At 39.3% G+C, this 21,595-nt stretch overlaps 1 protein-coding gene across 3 annotated transcripts in view; it reads right to left on the bottom strand.

The window, feature by feature from the left end:
• LOC150085670 (cGMP-specific 3',5'-cyclic phosphodiesterase-like) overlaps window positions 1-21,595 on the bottom strand; it is a 575,777-nt gene that overhangs the window by 420,377 nt on the left and 133,805 nt on the right. The window lies entirely within an intron of this gene.

The following is a 21,595-nucleotide window of genomic DNA, read 5'->3' as shown; positions in this document are numbered from 1 at the left end:
ACGCCCTTTCACCTTCAAAGTATCACGTAACTTTTTCAAAAGATTTCTGTAGCATTCTCCGGTAAGTGTGGAACCACGAGGTAGGTAATCTGTCAGGATAACCCCCTTTCTGTCCCAAAACATGGACAACATCACCATCTTCGCAGATGGAGTGGTCTTTGCTTTTTTGGGAGGTTCCACTTCTTTGACATGTCTTTAGTCTCGATTATACTGGTTACACCCAACTTCGTCATTTGTCACCAACCGATCAAAAAAGCAATATATCCTGCAATTAGAGATGCGAAATTCCTGTAAATGTCCCATGACTTTTGGTTAAATAGTGCACATACTTTTACCGCAGTGGATAAAAATTACAAACTAGGTTTTCTGTATTGCAAATCAAAACGATAACTGCTTCGATTAACCATGAAGATTCCCTTGTTTCAAGATGACGTATTTCTTATTGGTGTAATTCCTTCGCTACTCTTCGAAGCCAGATTGGCGGGGCCATTTAAAAAGGTTACAATCTTGAGAGAATGAGTTCTAGTCATAGGCCTAAGCCTTTGCTATCGAAATTTCCGTGAGACCAAGGTCGATTGTATGCTGAGAACTGTGTTTCAGTTTAAAGATTTACATCGTATTACGGCCTGTGTTATTTCATGGTGGTTTTAGTTATGAGTGTTAAGTTTCATGTTACTTCCGCGTATATGTAGCTAAGACGTCCTAATCAGAGATAAGGAGAGGTATGAATGAAAACAGGAAGCAAAGAAGGGAAAGCATTATAGGAGATAATTTTGTAACCTTGGATTGTTTTTCTTTTCTTTTTCTTGTTTCAAACATTTACAAAACGGAAAATTATTTTTCATTTCTTACTAGCTCGAGGAACCGTTAAGGAAAAAGGTATAAGAATATTTGCGATAGTTTACTGATGAAAAAAATATACTTCAAGATACGTTATTACAAGGGAGAAAGTAATAAATTAGGTGAATTACTGTTGAATAGAATTTATTTATTGTGCTAAGCATTTGGTGACAATTGCATGCAATGATATATATCCATACTCCAGCATTAAAACCCTACTTAACTAATTTGGCACCGTTTATAGATGTCTTGTTGAACCTTATCATAAAGATTGGCAGAAAATAACCTTTTTTTTCTCCATGATTTAAAGTTAAGTAGGGTTTTATGTTGGAGTAAGGGTATATTCTGCTAGATATTTGATTCTTAGCACAATAAATTCTACTTGAAAGTACTTTACCGGGTTTATTAGTGTTAATTCCTTTAAGAAATACTATACTCATGATGTTCTTCTTTCAATATGAAATACTTCATTTTGTTATCGAATAGCGTTTTTCAAATTTCTATTTGATCACTGGAGAGGACCGCGTGTTTTTTTTTTTTTTTTTTCCTTCTTTTGCTTTCCCAAACAACTCTCGCAAAACAGGGATATAACCATAGCATATAAAGCGATTTGCGGGCACTATTTACCGACGTCTCGTGACCATAGTTTCCTTCCCTCAAATTAAAAAAAAACCTAACAACTCCCCCCATTCCCGCCCCAACAAACATTCTTTCTCGCATTAAATTGCTCAGTAACTCATATACATTATGCGTCAAAAGTGTAACTTTAAAATGTCCATAAAATAGAATTCATTTACGTTTATGCGACGTGCAAACTTATAAAATCAAAAAAATTAATTCAAAAATTAAATTAATGAGGTTCCAACTCTAAATCCAATCAAAGATCTTGGGGCAGTGTATCACTGAGTTTTCTCGTTTGACATGCATATTTAAAGCTTAATTCAATAGGACACCCGTCTGGTTGGTAAAACAGCAATTAGTTCACATGCATAGCCCTAATTTAATTACTAGTAAGTTGAAAGAAAACAAAATGATGAATAGGACATAGTGAAAGTTTGATAAAATGAGAAAGATTGGTTAAGACTCAGAACAAGGACGAGCCTGACATATAGGAGTGGTACGTAATTCAGATGAACAAAATGTGAGTGAACAGGGGGAGAGAGACACAGAACCCTGAGTTGAGTTTTATGTGGGTGTTTATGGAAATGAGTTAGGAGCACTGAGTTGGTGTTTTGTGAAGATGAGTTAGGAGACACAGTTGAGTTTTGTAGGCATTTTGTGAATATGAGTTAGTCAAGGACAGAGTTGAGTTTTCGTTGGTGTTTGATTTTTATATGAGATAGAAGAGCACTGAGTTGAGCGAGTTTTCTTATTTTAATAAGAAGTTCTTAATAGGTGGAGCGGAGGAGCGAGGGTGGCACCCTATGAGCTTTCTACTTGTGAATGAGCTGTAAAAAGTGGTTGTTATTTGTTATTTGGTGTTTTAGGAGCATTAGCAACTAAGGCCATATTGCTCCGGGATATGCGGTGGTCATTCCCTGACCTTTCCGTATCTTCCGTATTTGGTGGTGACGGGCTCGAACCCCCGAGCCAATCAAGAAGCGTGTGCTACGCACTGCTGCTCCTTCTCACCTGGCTACGGAGGCGCCTGTGTAAAAAGTGGAGTAGAGAAGGAGTTAGTGAGAGATGCCCTGTGAGTTTTCTTCTTGTGAATAAGTTTTAATAAGATGGAGAGAGAAGGAGCAAAATCCGCGGAATTAGTAGCTCGAGAGAAGGAGCGAAAACGCGGAATTAGTAGCTCGATGAGAAGGAAGCAGCGAATGGAAGGTAGCCCGAATAAGGTGGAGAAAGGACGCCAGACCCATGCAGCCAAGAGTTCCGGAAAATTATCTGAAGCAGATTCAGGAGAAAGCAGATGAAGGAGATCCTCAGAAGATAGCCTGAGAGCCTAAAATGGAAGCTTGAAACCTCCCCGGAAAGGAAAGAAAAAAGATAGCAGTAGGTGAGATATATATTAAGTACTGTAAGTCAACAAGAAGGACTGTTAGTGAAACAGTATAGTAATTAATTAAAAAAGGGGTAGCACTAGAAGTAAAATGACAGATAAATTATCTCTGAAGTAAATTATATATACTAACAGAGTTATTATTATGTTAAAAAAGGTTATTGTAAAACGCAAGGGAAACGAAGGATGAGTAATAGATTAAATTGATGTACTAATAGCTATAATGTGTTAGAAGGGTAGTAAAGTTATAAAGAGAGATTCTGAATATGTTTTAATGATAGATAATTGAGTTATGTGAGCAACTCTGAATATAGCGTTTTTATTGATGAAGATTTGTTGGGTTATCAGAAAGACTAATAACAAATAGAGACTTTAGGAAGGTTAAGATTGGTCTACAAGTATATTGTAACATAGTGGTGAGAACACAGAGCTGAATGATGAAAGTAGCATATTTGATTGTTAATATATGAAACAGAATTGTATCCAGGAGTAAGTGAAATAGGTATGGTGAATGTATAAGTGTTAGGAGTTAGTTAGTTAGGGCAAGAAGAATGAATCAAGTGTTTTCGTATAATGGTCAACTCAGATTAGCTAGTGAAGGGAAACAGGAATAAGACCAGGAATATAGGCAAGGTATCTTTGATTTAACTTTGTATGTCAGATTACATGACATCTAATTCATTTGTATTTCATGTTGTATATTTATATGTAAATAAACTTTGTTGTTTATTAATTTGTGAGTTTGTTATTCCTGAACGCTTAGCCTTTCCGAAGGGAATTATACATAATTGAGAAGTTCCCTTGAATCTGGAATTCTCCTGTGAAGCAAAGTCAGATGTGTAAGTGGGGGTGTGAGAAAAAAGAGGTCTATATAGTTATAAGGGAACAAAACAAAATAAGGAATATTTAATATTAATATATTAAAAAAATATTCAAATAAAAATTAAAGAAGAGTAAAAGATATATATATAAAAGACCTTTTATTACCCCCCCCCCCCCACAGTTCCTTGTTCCAAATCCTGATCACGGTATTGGTCGACGTGGGCAGAGAATATCCGAGTAATATTCTCATAAAATTTCCGAAGTTGGAATATTCTCCAAACAGTTATTCCGGAGAATTAGTCATCGTTATTCTCAACAGAATCACGGCTGTTATTAAGGTTAAAGGTTAGCTCGCATTTATTAATTTCCGGAACGAATAACGAGAAGTGCTGCTCCAGATTTTTTTCTTTTGAGAGTGTGGATACGAAAATGAATGAACACGTTTTTGCGTATTGTCCGATTTCTTCAAACCTTTTCGAGTGACAGATAAAGCATTGTTACTACAGGGCAGCCACTTCAACTATGGGAACACCCGGTCAGATCTTATCTACGCATACGTTCAGCTGAGCACGCACCACTCCTTTAAATAAACAAAAGAATCTTTATTTTTATTAACTCAGACTCGATTATTCTCTGTAATTTATTTATTCACGTAGCTTGAGAAATCCTAGGAAGAAGACAGTTCCCAACTTCTCCTGCAGAGACTTCGTTAAATAAATTGATATTACTAGATGAAGGAGAATGTAAAACAGTGAACGATTTTTACGGACTAATAGGGGGAAGGAGTATGCCCATTATTCCCGAATGTCCGTTAAATCGAAAGTTTTTTTCCCCTAGACTATTCGTACCCCATATAAATGACAATTTAAACAGTTATTCTGTATATGTATGCATCAGAAATGCAACTGTAAAAGCTTTTACCAAATTTCCGATTGGTAAATCCGAGGATTCACCAATTCGCTTGAATAAAAGCCCGATATTCGGACTTTTCCAAAGCTTGATATTTCGACGTTTACCAAAGAATTGGTAAGAAAAGTTTCACATTAATGGTTCATTCACTATTTCACATTTTTAAACGAGGGGCATAAAGAGATATATCTCTTATCCCCGCGAGGTTGTCTGGATAAAATATTCACAATATTTGGAATATAGTGCGGAATACAGACAACCATGCGGGGATGTTCCTCCCCCCCCCCCCCAAAATTGGAAAAATGATTGAGCGAGGAAACTATAATTGCTTCCCTTCATGGGAATATATATGTTGTGTACGCCTTTGTCTAAAAATCTGAAAGGCGATAATCGGACTTTTTTTTTTTTTTTAAGTTTGGTTATTCTGTGAATAACCAAACTTAATCCGTTTGGTTATTCACAGAATAACCAAACGGATTAAGCAAATATAACTACAAAAATTAACCTTTTCTTAAGACTACAGATAACTTCGTAAGAAGTTAATTTTTATTTTAAAGAAAGGAACAGAAAAAGTTGGAATTTCATCTGGAGTTTTCTTTTTACACATTTTTTGACAGAATCTAAGGTCATCATTAAACACAATGTAAATTGGAAATTTACTAATTTCATTGTGGGATGTAAGTCTAGAGATAACCACAAAATTTCTTTGGACTTCATGCACATTTCTAAGAAAATACATATCTAAAGTCAATAACCACAATGAAGAGGGCACAAATACCCAAACAGCTTAAGCACAAAATTAATCTTTTCTTAAGAATAAACTCAAATCTACACTTAGACTACAGATAAATAATCTTTTCTTAAATTTAATAAAAACAAACTCAAGTCTACAGTATTTTTTTTAAAGAGAGCAATAGACAAGTATTGCCATGTCAAACTCGGTTTCAGAAGTACGATTGGAAAGAAGCAATATTTTCTTAAGACAGTAACCATAAACTTAACCTTCTCTTAAGAAGTTGAATAAACAAGGTCCCTCACCCCCAGAACAAAACAGAAAGTTATCAGTGAAAAGAATTTCTATTTCAATCAGATCGGCAAGGCGGGCGGTCTCACTTTCACATGAGCAATTTTTAAAAAAATGCGTCCATCTGGAACTTTGATGATAGAGACGATTGGCGTCCCTACCTCTCAGATTCTAGATGTACCCTATTCACCATTTAAAAGAACCAACAGTATTACACACCCGAAGTCTGCCTACTTCTCTCCACAGAAAAAGCAAGTCTGACGTCATAGAAGCCAAGCAGGGCGTTGTAGTGAAGCCCTATAGCCTGTATGCAAATATGTTAGTACCGACATAACATCTACTCGCCAGCAATGTATTTTGTCTGTAAATTGTGTGCATTCTATGAAAAATCTGGAGGGAAAAAAAGCATGCTAGCGTCATTTACAGGATTCGAATCCAGTCATTTTCAATATAGTGTGGAGGAAAGTAATTATAACCACATTCCCGCCCGCTGGCAGGAAAGAGGTTATAATTCCTTTCCTTCAGACAGCGGGGAGAGAAAAGTTATGCTGTTGGTTAAGGAGCACATAAAGCGACCACCGTGCCAAACGCCAGGATAAACTTAGGGATGCGAGCGGTTGAGCTGACCGTGAGTCTAGCCCGAGTGACTTCTAAGTACGATGATTCTCTCTCTCTCTCTCTCTCTCTCTCTCTCTCTATCGTGAATTCCTCTGATTTTATTATGAGGTTCTGTAACTGAAAGGAAGCTGGATGAGAAATTCTTGCAGCTAAAAGTGAAGCAAAGCATCTGGAGCTGATTAAATCTAAACAAATATATTAAAAAAGAAGCAAAAAAGATTTAGTCAAACTTTCAAATCATAGTTATGAGAATATCCGGATCCCTGAGGGTGTCACAGACATTCTCTCAGGTACAACGGGCTGGGCTTGCTATCTGGGACTAAAACCTTGATGTAACTAATATTCAGGTGACACGTGAGTCAAATGTACCGAATTTCAACGACCAAATCCCCTGCCTGCACCTTCACGATGGTGGGACTGTTAGGCACCTTGGGTATAACCCCAGTGTGCAAGTCCTGAAATACGGCACCCAGGTGTGAACCAATGTAAGATGGGGTTCATGTGTGGCATCCACACAACACAGAGGAACGCCGCCCCTGTGTGTTTCCAAGCAATATTAGGTGGTAGATGACTCTCAATAACCGGTGCAATTGTTGTTGTTATTTGGTTTTTAGGAGCATTAGCAACTAAGGCCATATTGCTTCAGGAATATGCGGTGGTCATTCCCTGACCTTGCCGCATCCTCCGTATTTGGTGGTGACGGGCTCGAACCCCAGTCTAATCAAGAAGCGTGTGCTACGCACTGCTGCTCCTTCCCACCTGGCTACGGAGGCGCCCAACCGGTGCAATACCACCACGTTGCTTATTGGAAGATTGAGGGGGAACCCATGTTTAGCCTCCAGAGCAAAGCTTCGGCAATCCCCCATCTCTTCCATCATGCAGTATGATTGATGTTTTTTGAGATTATGATGGGCATCATACCGAGATCCAATCTTCCTTACATTTCGAGGATACAGCCCTAAAACAGTGTTCGCAGGCCGGCCTCGATTTAGTCCACCGAATAAACCTATTGGTAACTCGCTAGGAGGCTTCCATATAATCTCGCTGCCTCTACTCTGCCAGATAGTGACTGGAGGGAGTCCGAGTAGTGTGTATGCGGGGGACCTTGTTGAGTCCACATTATGTCTAGGAACTGGATATATTCTTTCAGTGTGGTTACCATATCCAAAATTGTCATTACTTTACACAACATGCCACCCCCACCTTTTCTTTACCACTGAATACATCATGAATAGTCAAACTAATAGAATAAACTTATCTGCAGAAAGAGCTAAACCTCCAAAACACTTCCTCGTTAATTTCACAAATATACGTGGTCTCAGTTCTAATCTCAATGATGTCCATGTCCGCTTAGTCTGCTAAACTCCATGTATTCTTTCTAACAGAATCCCGATTTTGAATCAACGGATTTCTAACAGAAATTCGTTGAAAGAAATCCGTTGAAAATTATTCGCTATATGATTCTTTTCGCTTTATAGGTGGTGTTCCCTCTCACAGACAATAATTTGTAATCTTCTCTTTTCGATCTTCTCTGGCTTAAAATCTCTCAACCCCATTCTATCAAATTCATCTGTTGCCGCTCTCACTCTTTCAAATCCACTAACCACTTGGAACACTGACTTCATTTCTTTGAAACTTGATTTTCTCCAGTTCAACTTTCCTAACAGTGAGGTAATTTTCCTTGGTGATTTTAATGTTCACAACTCCAGATGTTTTCCGTTTTATAGTCACACTGACCCAGCTGGTCTTTTACATTTGAGTGAGCTTTCATCTCGGTTGCCACCCGGATTTTCATCCATATGCAACCAATTCTCATTTAATATATCAGTCTCAACCTAGTTGTAAAAACCAAATATATAAAGACCAAATGGTCAACTCAAATCAAACAAAACAATACTAATCGACCATTCAGCCTTGTGGTGGGGATGGGCAATCACATCACTCACCACAAGTTACCATCCCCACCACGAGGAGGTAGGCCACTACTACCACCCGGGCATCGCCCGGCAACGACTATAAGCCAATTTAACAAATCTTAAAAAAAGAACAAAAGAATTCATAATTTTCAAAAATATACTTCAAATTCTCTTCAGTGAGAGCCAGTGTCCCAAAGTCCAACCTCGCTCTTAAATCCTCATATAGAGGACAATATAGCAAGATGTGAAGGCCAGTCTCAGTCTCGCCACACTCACAGAACTCCGTAAGGGTCAACCCGAAACGAAACAGCCTTGACCTCAGGCCATGCCCCGTAACGACGGCAGCAGCTGCAAATCCAAGTTGGAGCCAGGAACGTCGCTCCCTACTCACAGTATGGACCGAGGGCATAAAGGTATACAAATGACGACCTTTCTCAGAGTTTGTCCATTGGAATTGCCATATGGTACTCAACTCATCATTGATTCGTCCCCGTTCCGCTGTTATACCAGGGAAAACAGCCGACCGCCCCACCGGGCACGACCGGACGCCAAAAATCACTCTGGTAATCCCCCGCTTAAGGGCATATCGCAGAGCAAACTGCGCCACAACCAATTCTGCAGGCATCTTCCCTGCAAGGACGCACAAAGCATCTGTGGACACAGTTCTGCAAGCCCTGGTTATATCTAAGAGAGCAAACCTCTGTGCCGAAGACAAGATTCTACGAACATGAGAATGTTCTATATACCCTCCCCAAGCCAAGCCCCAACAGCGTAAGTCAAAATCGGGATAAAGATGTTATCATAAAGTAAGTGGAGGGCACCACCCTTTATACCCCATTCAACACGCGTAACTCGCTGGAGTTTGGCATATAATCGTTTGACCTTATCTCGGACATAGGCAGCATGTGCTACCATAGAAAGTCGCTCTCCCAGGACAACACCCAGGTACCTAGTCTTATTAACCACTCTAAGCGAGAGATCACCAGAACGACACAAAGGATGGCGAGTTCCACTGAGGCGTCCCCTCAGGAGAACTGCTACAGATTTCTCTGCTGAGACCTCCAGCTTATGCTGAGCAGACCAATTCAACAATTGGCTTAGAGAAGCAGCTGTACGCTCCTCAAGCATCCGGCGGGACTCACCACACACCAAGATAACTAAATCATCAGCATAAGCTATTCTGGGCGTACCTTCCACAGCTTGCATTTGTAGGAACTCATCGAGAACCCAATTCCAGAGAGTCGGCCCCAGAACCGAACCCTGTGGGCATCCTCTATAAACTCTTCTCTCACGCTTCATGAAAGGAGTACAAATGAGCACATATCTCTCTCGGAGATAGTCCTCAAGAAGACGGTATAAATTTCCCGGACAGAGGGACGCCCTAGCCCTGCGCAGGACACTGCCCCACCACAGCGCATCAAAGGCCCCCCTAAAGTCCATGAACAAGCCCAGGACATATCGACCAGGCAGCTCATTAACGCCTTTAATCAAATTATAAATGGCATCCTCAGCAGAGGAGCCAGCCTTGAAACCGTACTGATTGTTGGCCACCTGCCCCTGACCAGCATAATGAACCATCAGCCGACCAACACCCAGCTGGTCTAGACGCTCCGGCTTTTGGAATTACTAATGACCTCGCACAGATTGTTCATTTACCTACTATAATACTAGACAATCCTAACCACTAAGCCAACACGCTTTGATCTTTTGCGCACAAACAATCCTTCTACGTACACGATTGAGGTGAGTGGTCCTCTAGGCACCTCAGATCACAATTTGGTAACAGTCTCTTCTCCAGCGGAGCCTTTCTCTCGTGCTGTTTGGCATTACAAGAATGCAAAATGGAATGATCTGCGAGATTTCTTTTCTTCTTTTCCTTGGTCGAATTACTGTTTCAGATCTTCTGATGGCAACGTTTGCTCAAATCGTGTCAGTTAAATTATTCTTGAGGGATGAAATTCTTTATTTCACACTCCACCTTAAAATCTGAACCTTGGTTTTCCAATAAATATGGTGTAAGGTATGTTGGTGTCTAACAGCTCCTGGGATTTCTCCCATCTACGCGGGTGTACATTGTATCGGGCTAGAGATTTGAAGGTGTGTGGGGTCATGTGTAGTATATTGTGTTGTGCCCTTTGTTCTTCCGGTCTATTAGCCACCAAGCCCCTAGTGGTACCCGACGTCACCACACCGTGCCACGAGGAGGCTGACCGGGTACCACTGATGCTAGAGTACTCTGGCGGGTCCTGCCACCTATTTTCCTGGGATTTCAGTGGCTAGGACCAAATTTGAGAATGAGATGATCGCAGTTTCTTGAGCAGCGGTTGTAATTTTAACAGAGCGTAGGGTTGTTCGCTGATAACTTGTTCTAGGGCCTAATAGGTGGGGAAATAATTTTGATGTATTTAGATTTGGACCTGTGGGGCATGAAAAAAAAAAAAAAAAAAAAAAAACGTTGTGTAAGAGAAAAGTAAGGGAGGAGGCAGAAGACTGGAAGGTAGGAAGCAGAAGGAAGGGGCCGACAGAGAAGGTGGCCCCTGCAGGCAGTGTGACATGCCCAATGCTTCACCAGATGGAAGAGTGGGATGGCGGGGGGACGAAAAACTTCCCCTACAAAAATGGTAAGCTGTTCAAGAGAAGAATGTTGCATATCGCAATTGACTTGCACCCAAATCTCTAGCCACCAAGTATCGCCAAAATTGTAAATCAGTTATTAATCGGTCAAAACTAGATTTTGAACAGGCTACGAGCAGAAAACTTGCTTCTTACCTAAACGGTAGTCGAGCGTTCTGGTCTCTTCCTAAAGCTATTGGCAGCAAATTGTGCCCACCTATGTCAAAACCCGATGCTTCTGTTGCAAAATCAGCTAAAGATAAAGCTTAGCTGCTGCCATCCTACTTTTCGTTTAACTCGTGTATTGATGATGTTGGTAAACTTCTTTCTACCATTCCAGGGTACTTTCTACATTTCATTCAATTATTTCTGTAGTCTTCCGTCAAAGAATTTCAGAAGAATTTTGAACAGTCTTGATGCTAAGAAGCGTCCAGTCCTGGTGGTATTATTTCTCCACTTGTAGAAATGTAGAAACTTATGCGCCTGAGCTACTCCTGCTCTCTTTCGCTTTTATTTCTACTTTTTTACTCCACTGGTGTTTATCCTTCTTCTTGGATTTTTGCTTAGATCCGGCCAGTTCCGAAAAAGGGTGACAAAGGGCGACAGTGATTAGCAGCCTATGACAGCAATCGGTGGGCTGAGTTAAGCCTGCCAATCACTTCTAGTCGCAAAGATCTATGGGATTGGGCCTCGTGTTCTAAAGAATAACTGAAGCTTTTAAAGCCGCAAAACGGCTTTAAAAGGGTTAAGTTACCTAAATGTTGACGGCATCTTACTCTTTCTCAGAAGGATTAAGGAGGAATTATTTGAAATAATTGATACACCAAACAGAAGCGGACATAGATTTAAAAAGAATTGCTTATTCGAATAATCTTCCACCTGTGTTGTTGAAGTGCATTGTTTGAAGAATTAAAAGAAATATTTTCTGTATTAGAATGAATTGGCGAATTAAGATTTTTCTGGCTGATAATGTAAAAGCTTTGCTTAATTACGTAATTTTTCCACAAGTAATACAGTTTTTTATATAGCCATTTTATGTGTCAGTTGCTTATTCAACTGGTAATAGTTATTGTGTAACCGGTGGCACAAACGCGATATGTGCAGTTATGCAAATTCTGTGTAACGAACGTCGGATTTACGGAGCGCATGTCTTATTATAGGAATACTACTCTTGAATTTTAACTCCTTTTAATAGGAAAGTGATAAAATAATTTGAGATATTTGAAAATGTTCAGCGAAATATTTCGCACTGAAATGTTTGTTATTTAGGAGCATTAGCAGCTAAGGCCATATTGCTCCGGGATATGCGGTGGTCATTCCCTGACCTTTCCGCATCCTCCCTATTTGGTGGTGACGGGCTCCAACCCCGGTCTAATCAAGAAGCGTGTGCTACGCACTGCTGCTGCTCCTTCCCACCTGGCTACGGAGGCGCCGAAATATTTCGCAACGCACATTTTGTAATATTTTCAGCGGTATCACCAAGTAAAAGAAATGAAATAGTAACTTTTTATGCGCATGCTTTTACTATCTGGTATGTTCCCTGTTGGGTTGTACTTTATAGAATATATCAGCATTTTCTAAACTGTGTCCTTGAAAAAATCGTAATTAATAATTTTTATTTATTATTATTATTATTTATTAATTTTTTTCAATTTATATTTGAATCGTACAACACACTTTTTATATAATTTAACATTTTTTTCTGGTTATCGACAGATCACGTACTGGATATGACCTTTGTAATGCATATAAATTGTTTTATGGGAAAAGACACTTGTTAATTTGATTTTTATAATAGTTTATGCGTGTTTTCCTTATAGAAATTGTGCGATATTTTGTTTTATATTGATTTTGTCTGCAAAAATTAAATATATTGAGAATTAATTATGTATTTTTTATTTGAAAAACCAAATAGCCACAAAAGAATATACGTGTACCGTAAATATATTGCAAGATAAAAATTGTTTCGTAACTAAAAAATTTGGCAAACGCTGGAATATATACGTATTTGACTTTGTCCGTTCTATTTTAAATAAAACAGAACGGATGAAATAATTAAAAAAGAATAAGTTCAATATTAATTGTAATGATTGCTAATAACTGCTGTTACTTACTAGACATTCTGTGATAAATTCAGCTTTTTGGAAAACTTCATTCTCTGTTTAACGAAATGTGGAAAAAAAAACAAAACTGGTTTTAATTAGTTTCTCTCTTTTTCTAAAAACTGTATAAAATAACCTTTGCGTTCCGCTCGTGATCGTGAAATAAAAATCGCTTGCTTATGGTTAGTTGCAAAGAACCCTGGGAGTTACGCTCTTAGTCGTTTGACAATTTGTTTATCAAATATGACTGCCTGCAGTTTATGTAAGTATTCAGTGCGTCATCGCCATCATTTAATAATAAAGGTTATTTTTTATTATTTATGTTATTAATAATTGTACAAAAAATAAATTCCTACGCAATATGACCATAAGTAATAACAATACGCAGGTAAACCTCTAGTTTTATGAAATGTTCCTTCATATGGCTATAGCTATATCTTTTTTGTTCTATGGAAATGATAGTAGCGTGATTACAGAGGTTGTATTTCGACGACGAAAATTCTAGTTTTAATAATGTTTAAAATTGTACGAGTTCTATTTTAAATGTGCAATTAAAACCTTCATAAGTGCTCATTTTGTTAATGTAAAAAAAAAAAAAAAACTAAACGTTACAAAATCTAAAAAAATTAAATATTTAAAAAAAAAATTTAACATGTAATTACGAGTTAAAAACAGTGTTAAAACATTATGAAACATGTTGAATGTTTCATACAGGAAGTAGCATTTTAATTAATTTTTAACTTGTTTTAAAAAATTAATCTAGTTAATACGCTACCTTCTAATGAAAATGGATAGAAGAAGATATTTTATGCACGAAATCAGTGGGATTCGAAAATGGCCATTTACAATAGTGTAGCAAACAACAGTGTAGCAAAATTAATTTCATAATACTGTACAGTAGTATGCTCATTTAGAGTGGGCGCCTCCGTAGCCAGGTGGGAAGGAGCAGCAGTGCGTAGCACATGCTTCTTGATTAAACCGGGGTTCGAACCCGTCACCACCAAATAAGGACGATGCGGAAAGGTCAGGGAATGACCATCGCATATCCCGGAGCAATATGGCCTTAGTTGCTAATGCTCCTAAAAACGAAAATAACATAACAATAACATCGTTCGGAGTGGCATTACTATGTGCGTATATACTCATTGATCACTGAATTATGACCATCATATCCATAACGGACTATGCCGCAAAGTTCGAGTATAAACAGCCGAACAGCTTCCTACCCTAGAGCAGTGGTAATTTGCATCTGCTCGTGCAAGTCAAAGTAGTAAAGTATGGGATGTAGTAAAATACGGGGCTCCCATGTCGGAAACGGCACGTCTTGTCAGTTTCTCGACCCACTGTAGTTAAGATGTACAAAGAATGGTGTGTCCAACGGGTAAAACCACCCACAGGATTACGCAAGGTGAGCGAGGAGTGCAGCGCGTTGTACGTGCTGAACTGTCACTATGCAACAGTTGATATCGCAGTACAATATGAGGAATTCAAGAACAATATCCTAAATGACGATGCACCGGACACCCAGACGTATGGAGCTCCACGGCAGACGACTGAAGAGATGCCCTCTCCTCACCGTAGATCATCGTGGACGGTGAATACTGTGGTGTCATTCATTTCCAGTCCTCCAGTGTCCAACAGCGTGTTGGACACTGAAGGACTGACTGGTAACGAATTTGCTGGTCTGATGAGTCCAAATCTCTGGTGTAACACGCCAGCAGAATCCTTCGTGTGTGGCACAAGCAACGCGAGTCCACGGATCCATCAGACACGTTGCCCACTATTCAGCTACCTGGATGAATAGTGGGCACCATGTACGATGGTGGTTGCTTAATATGGGGCATGTTTTGCTGGAAAGAACTAGGACCCTGGTGCGTATGGACAAGTGTTTCGCTGGTGAGGTCTACTGGCAGCTTTTAGGAAATGATGTGCATCCTGCCATGCTGTGTTATTTCCCCGACAGGAACGGGACCTTCCAAGACGATAAGGCTCAGTGTCATCGTGCACGAGTGGTTCGAGGAACACCACTGTGTTCCTGGAACTCATCCATCTTGATTGGCCTCCAAATTCGCCTAACTTCAATCCAATTAAACACCTGTGGGATGTTTTAGCACGGAAGTATGGTATGGACACGCAACCGTCATCTATTCCTACACTGTAAGAAGCCTTAAAGTGGAATGGCTGCAGATCCCTACGAACGTCTTCAGACATTTAGGTACAACTAATGCGTAAGCGAATAGTTGCTGTTGTCCGTGCAAACGGCGGCCGAACGCGGTATGTGGTAGGTGGTGTAATTTAGTGATATAGATGGATATGGCGAAAGCAATTAACGAATTCTTGCGAAATATACGTAAAAACTGCACGAAGTCAGAAAACAATAGATCTGAGGTTGAAAAAAAAATAAATAAATGTAATTTAATTATTTACTAATATAAAAATACCGAGCAAAATAATTTTTAAATAGTGTAAATGTTTTAAAACTATTTCGGAATGAGATAGAAAAGCCGAGCTGTTCTATGTGTAGGCTTCTCCGTACAATCTTACATGCAAACGAACGGGAGCAAACTGGGACCTAGTTAAGGAGCCACTAATCTCCCCTCATATTCTTATATATACATTGTAATTGATAAAATAACGTAGGGTCCGAAATCTGATTATGCACCGTGCCCAAAAAGAGTTTGTTACGCCACTCTGCCAGAATAACTATTCATATTTTAAATTAACAAAACAAAAAATAATAATAAATAAAATAATAATAATAAAATAAAATTAAACACACACACACACACACCTTACGCTGATTAACCTAAAAGTTGAAGGCTGCGTGTTAAGGTTACCATTTTTCTCAAGGCATCCTCGGATAAAAAGGTTTTAACATAAAGAATATAGCAAATAACTAATTCTGTTCCCGTGTTTCCGGGAACAGAATTAAATAATTAAACAAATGAAATCCTAGTTATATCATAATATTAATTAATAATTTATAAATAAATAATAATAATTATTATTAATATTTATGAAATTACGATATGCCTAGTAAAATTATATGGAGTTGGGAGGACTATCCTTTTCTCCTAATATATTTTTAATAATTTTATTTTATTTCGTAATTTCATAAATGAGTATTATTATTTTAGCGATTAATAATTATGATTATTATTAGCAGGAATTAAACTATTAGTCAGTGGCGTAGCGAGAATTTTTTCCAGCAGGCACATTCACAAAAAAAGGCGCCAATTGCCTAATGGTAAAAAGCGCCACATTACCAGATTTCGATGTCGGGGGATGGAGTACAGTCAGGGCCGTGCCGAGTCGTTTTAGTACCTGACAAGAATGGAAAATTGCGCTCTACTGTTAATGATGGCAACGTTGGCAATTATTTAATCTTTCTTTTGGCACCCCTTTTAACCTGAGGCAAGTGCCTTGTTCGCCTCACCATCGGCACGGCTCTGGGTACAGTGTACCTGTTGACCCTACTTGGCTACGCCACTGTGCTTAGTTAATACAATAGTCTTAATGGTCACAGCAGAACAAATTTGGTCTTCACAACGAGTTTCCACGTTATTGCAGACAACTTTCAAACACAGTTGAGCTGATGCAACTGGAAGATCAACCTTTTAATGATGTCATTTGTCCGAAAGTAGTGCAATATTTGGTCTTTGTTATTTTATTCGGTGTCTATGGCAGAAGCTGCATTTACCACACGCAACTTAACGCCACTGACGTTCGTCCCAATGCAATCAAGTTATGGTAAACGAATGTCGTCATTGGACGCCTCGAGGGACTTCCTGATGTAATGTGCAGAACACCGACCTGGAAAGAAAGCAGTCACGATGATTTGCAGTTCTTGTGAGTCGTCTTTCCAGGGACACATTCTAAAAATCGGAGACATTCCGGGACTGGTGGTCATTTTTGTAGACGTCTAGACTGTAAATTAAATAATGTTTTGCATATGCCTACCTCATGGATTTACAAGTAGAACAGAGATGCAATAAAAGCTTGAATGAGTTTAGTTTAAAAACGGGCAGAGAGAAATGGCTGCGATGATAAATGGATTCAAAGATGGTTGGCCGGTTACCTCACAGTGCGGCTTGAGTGACAGTTTTCTTGATGAAACGATCGGAGGAGTGTATAGTAAGTGAAGGAACAAACATTGGTAGTAATAGTAGTAGTTCTTAGTAGACCATTTATCTAGCTAGGAGCACTTTTCATTAAGAATAATAAAATAAGTAAATAATAAACAAAAAAAAAAAAAAAAGAAAGAAAACAGATTCTTCTAACAGCGGTAGCCATACTGAATATAAACGAACAATTATTTAATTTTCCAATGTTTAATTCATTCAGTTGTGCTCCGTTACTAGTAGGAGGATTTCATTGCGCGTACTTCTCCAAGGCTGCTCTGTTTGAATACATGCAGATTTCCATCTTGCACCCATTTTATCCAAGTGACCTCCAGACTAAGGGTTGAGTAACATTTCCTCCCACTGCTAACTTCAGTCCTACAAAGTAGGAGACAGCTGAAATACGACGTCAACAGATTTTGAGACAGTGCGACGACGATGTACATAGTTCGATCCATTGTCCGCCTGGATGGCGAGTTGTTCATAATACGAAACTACCAGAGCAGTATCGTATCATTCATTGCGGAGGTAGGGGAATGCGGCACAATCCCATAAATAGCGGATGGGGGAAGTGATCAGAACACATCTTAACACGCAGTGCTAGTCTTGTCTCGCCGTTGTCGCATCTTCTGACTAAATAGCTGTCGCTCGTGCGACGTGATCTGGCGAGTGAGAGATGTCAGCAGGTTATGACGTAGCTCTTTCGCATTGTGTTGGCGGCAAACCTGCCTACAGGTACACTGGCGGCGACCTTACGGCGACATTGTCGTAATAATTTGTAGTCGCCTGTAGCAGAGGTGTCGCCATGACGACGAAGTATAAATCATCGCACGCTTTTGTTGGTTATTTCAATTCGATTTTTAAGGAAAGGAACAGAAGACAAGAGATGCACGTGCCGTCTTCAACAAAGGGCTGGAGTTTGTAAATGAGGAGGGCAAATCCAGACTCCCCTGACAATCAAGAAGTGGGCTGTTATCGTAGCCTATTTTCTTTCTCAATGTTGTCAAGATTGAAAAAAAGTAGAATTGTACGCATAAAACGTATGCCAGTATATAACTCCCCACAGCCATAAGCCATGGGTTTTAGTAGTGTTTCTATTTAGTTTCCATAATACAAGGTTTGATGAAAAGGTTCGGTGAACGATCTTATAATTCTTGAAAGATTGTCAGCCGGACTTATAACGACATCTTTTGATCATGTTCATACGAAAGTTTTAACTTTTGTCCACATCAGTGTAGCGGAAAGCTGTTTTCAGTAAATGTTTTTTTTTTTTTTTTCTCTCTCCTCATTTGTTGAGTGGATTAAAAATGACGAAATTTGAACAACGTGCAAACATTAAACTCAATTGCGAAGTGCTTGTTACAGTTTACGAGGATGAAAAAAGAAAATAAAGAAAGTTTAAGTGGCTTCAATGGTTTCGTGACGGAAATTTATCGACTGAAAATGAAAACAGAAGCGGTCGCTTGTCAACATATCGAAACAGCCGTTTCGGTGAAGGTCGCCCCACCACTCGAGCGTATCGAAGACTGGCCATTCGGAAAAAAAATTCTGAGGCGTCATCTCTTTCATTTGGTTCGGTTCAGCCCATTTTGACTGAAGATTCTGGTATAAAACGAGTAAACGAAAAAGTTTTTCCACACATTACCACTCGAGATCAAAGACTGCATAGCATCCTCATTTCATCCGAGTTGTCAGAGCAAACTGCGTGGGATCCTGTATTTTTGAACAAAATTATAAGAGTTAATGAGGCTTGCGTGTGTGCCAATATCACACAAAGAACAAAGTTCAAACCTCCCAATGGAAAATAACAAGACGTCACCGAGGTGGGCTGTCAAAATCATGTGATGATTTTGAAGATCGTGAAGGTGACGCTGATTTCACTTTTTGACTACGAAAAGATGGAAGGAATGAATTCCAAATGTTATCAGAATTCATTCCGCTATGTGTCACAGTTAATGAGCCTTACTACCAAGAAGATTAAAAACAATTGAGAGCCGCAATATGTCACGTCATAAACTAGTAGAGTTCGCCCCGTGAATTATTCCGGGTTTTTCAGCCCCTCACAACATGCAAATCTGCCTGTGAACACACCCTTGAACAGACATGACACACGACAACGGCGCAATATGGTCTAATCGTGATTCACATAAACTTACGAACTGCCATAAATAACCCGAGAAATGACGAATTGTTTGGTTTTTAAAGAGATGAACCGTAATGAAATGAAATCTTATAAGAAATGTAATGAATCGTTTCTCTTAAAAGTTTGAGGCGATTCAACCAAACCGTTTTAATTTCAACCAGTGACATCAGGGCGCCTGCTGATTTATCTGCATCAAGATATTGGTGCAATTGATTTCTTTCCAGCATCGAAATTTCCCATTTACAATTTGTCCTGTTTTATTATACGTTTTCCATTAAGTGAAGTGCAGGCACTTAACTTAAGATTGCAACCACAGGTTGTTTTTGTGTGATGCCCAAATTAATACTGTATTTGCCAAGTCAAAACTGAGACTGGAACTCAGCTGTCTTGTCCTAGTACAACAGATTACGCAAAGCTAATTAATTCGACTTCCTCCATCAGCCCACATTTAGAGTGACAGACAAATTCGAGGAACTCTGTCCCTACTGCGCCCAGAAATGCCATTTTTATGGCAGTTGTTTCTAATACTTCGAAGGTAAACTTTAATCTATTTACCTACTCTAGTATTTACTTCTGTTGAATTTCTTTACGCTTAAGTGTACTTTGCTTGAAGGAGTTAAGCGTGCAAACAAATATTTGAAATCAACTTCGGTGACAAAAATGCGGTCCTTTAATAAATATTGGTTTATTTTCCATCTCTTGCATTTATTTATTTTACATGTTCGTTGCAGTTGGCAACAAAGTTATAATTTTCTCGCAGTCTTCATCAGGGCCGGATTAAGGTACGAGCTAGCAGGGCCCTTGCTCGGAGCGCCATTCTTTAAGGAACACTAAATTTACAAATCATAAAAAAACAAATAAATATATATATATATATATATATCGTTAGTAAAGGGGGCACCAAAAAATCTCTCTGCCCGGGGCGGGGAAATACCTTGGTACGGGGCTGGTCTTCATGCGCAATGGCTGCTTCGCAGTTGTCTTGGGAAATGACTAACTATGTACAGGAAAAGGACGAAAATCCTCTCTGCTTATGTCTACATTCACGATAAATAATTGAAATGACCGTTACAATAATTTAGCAGAAAGCGAGAGAGACCACAGGAAACCCGCCCCCTGATTTTTCACTTATCGTTATCACGCCTTCAAGGCTTTGTTTCCGGAGTCGTGGTAAAGTTCTTATACCGAATAGTAGTAGTGGCATGTGATGCAAGAAAGCAGCCGTATGAGCTTATGCAGCATCAGCCAAAAAAAAAAAAAATCACACCCTCCATTCCCTCCAAATGCCTGTCCAGTTCCTCCTTAAATTTATTCAACCTATCAACTTCCACAACGCCAGATGGAAGTTTGTTCCAGCAATTAACCACCCGCTGGCTAAAGGCAAATTTCCGTACATCTAATCTACATCTGTCTTTTCTTAATTTGAATTTATGCCCCCTTAGGTTCGTAATCTGAACAAGTGGAAGGATCCCATCAGAATTCAGCGTGCTCAACCCGTTCAAGACCTTATACACCTCAATGAGATCACCTCGCAGGCGCCTAGTCTCTGGCCATTGCAATTTGCAGAACTTAAGCCTCTCCTGGTAAGAGGATCCCTTCATTCCCCTCACCAATCTTGTTGCCCTTCTCTGTACACGCTCAAGAAAATCTACATCCTTCCTAAAATGAGCCCTCCAGACCTGCACACTGTATTCAAGGCGTGGCCTGACCATTGGCTTATACAGAGGGACAATCGCCTCCTTTTCCCTGCTAACAAAATTCCTGTATCGACAACACTCCATGACCTGCCCTGGCAGCCTGTCTGCATTGCTCAGAAAATTTCATATCTGACTGCACAATTACTCGCAGGTCTAAAATTTTCTACCCTTTAAGTGTAGTACCACACAGTTGGCATGTTCCTCTGGAGTTACTTCTACCCATATGCAGTACTTTGCATTTGTCAAGGTTAAACTTCAGTTGCCACTTCTTAGCCCATCTGCCCAAATTATCTAGATCCTGTTGCAGTAGCACTGCCATTACTGTCATTAACAATCCTGCCAACCTTTGTATCATCTGCAAACTTCGACAATAAGCCTGATATACCGTCATCAATATCATTGATAAATATACAAAACAACAGTGGACCCAACTAATATTAGTCCACTAAGAGCAGCACCCATTGATTACCACCCTCTGTCTTCTCCCACTCAACCATCCTTTTATCCATTGTAGCAACTTACCTTTAATACCATTCTGCTCCAATTTGTACAATAGTCTTCCATGTGCAACAGTGTCAAAAGCCTTCCTGAAATCCAAATATATGATATCAAAATTATTTTTTGCATCCAGTTCCTTTGTAAACACATCATAATAAAAAATCAAATTTGTCAGAGAAGCCTTTCCCTTAACAAACCCATGCTGGGTCTGAATTATTGCTGCAGTCTGAATAACAAGCTTTGCGCTGCTAATCTTGAAATGACTTCGCTTCAGCTTTCAGAATCGT

The sequence above is a fragment of the Mastigoproctus giganteus genome, chromosome 5 (genome assembly GCF_048544385.1).
Source record: "Mastigoproctus giganteus isolate SK-2022 chromosome 5, ASM4854438v1, whole genome shotgun sequence".
NCBI lineage: Eukaryota > Metazoa > Arthropoda > Arachnida > Uropygi > Thelyphonidae > Mastigoproctus > Mastigoproctus giganteus.
This window is presented reverse-complemented; position numbering and strand designations above follow the sequence as displayed.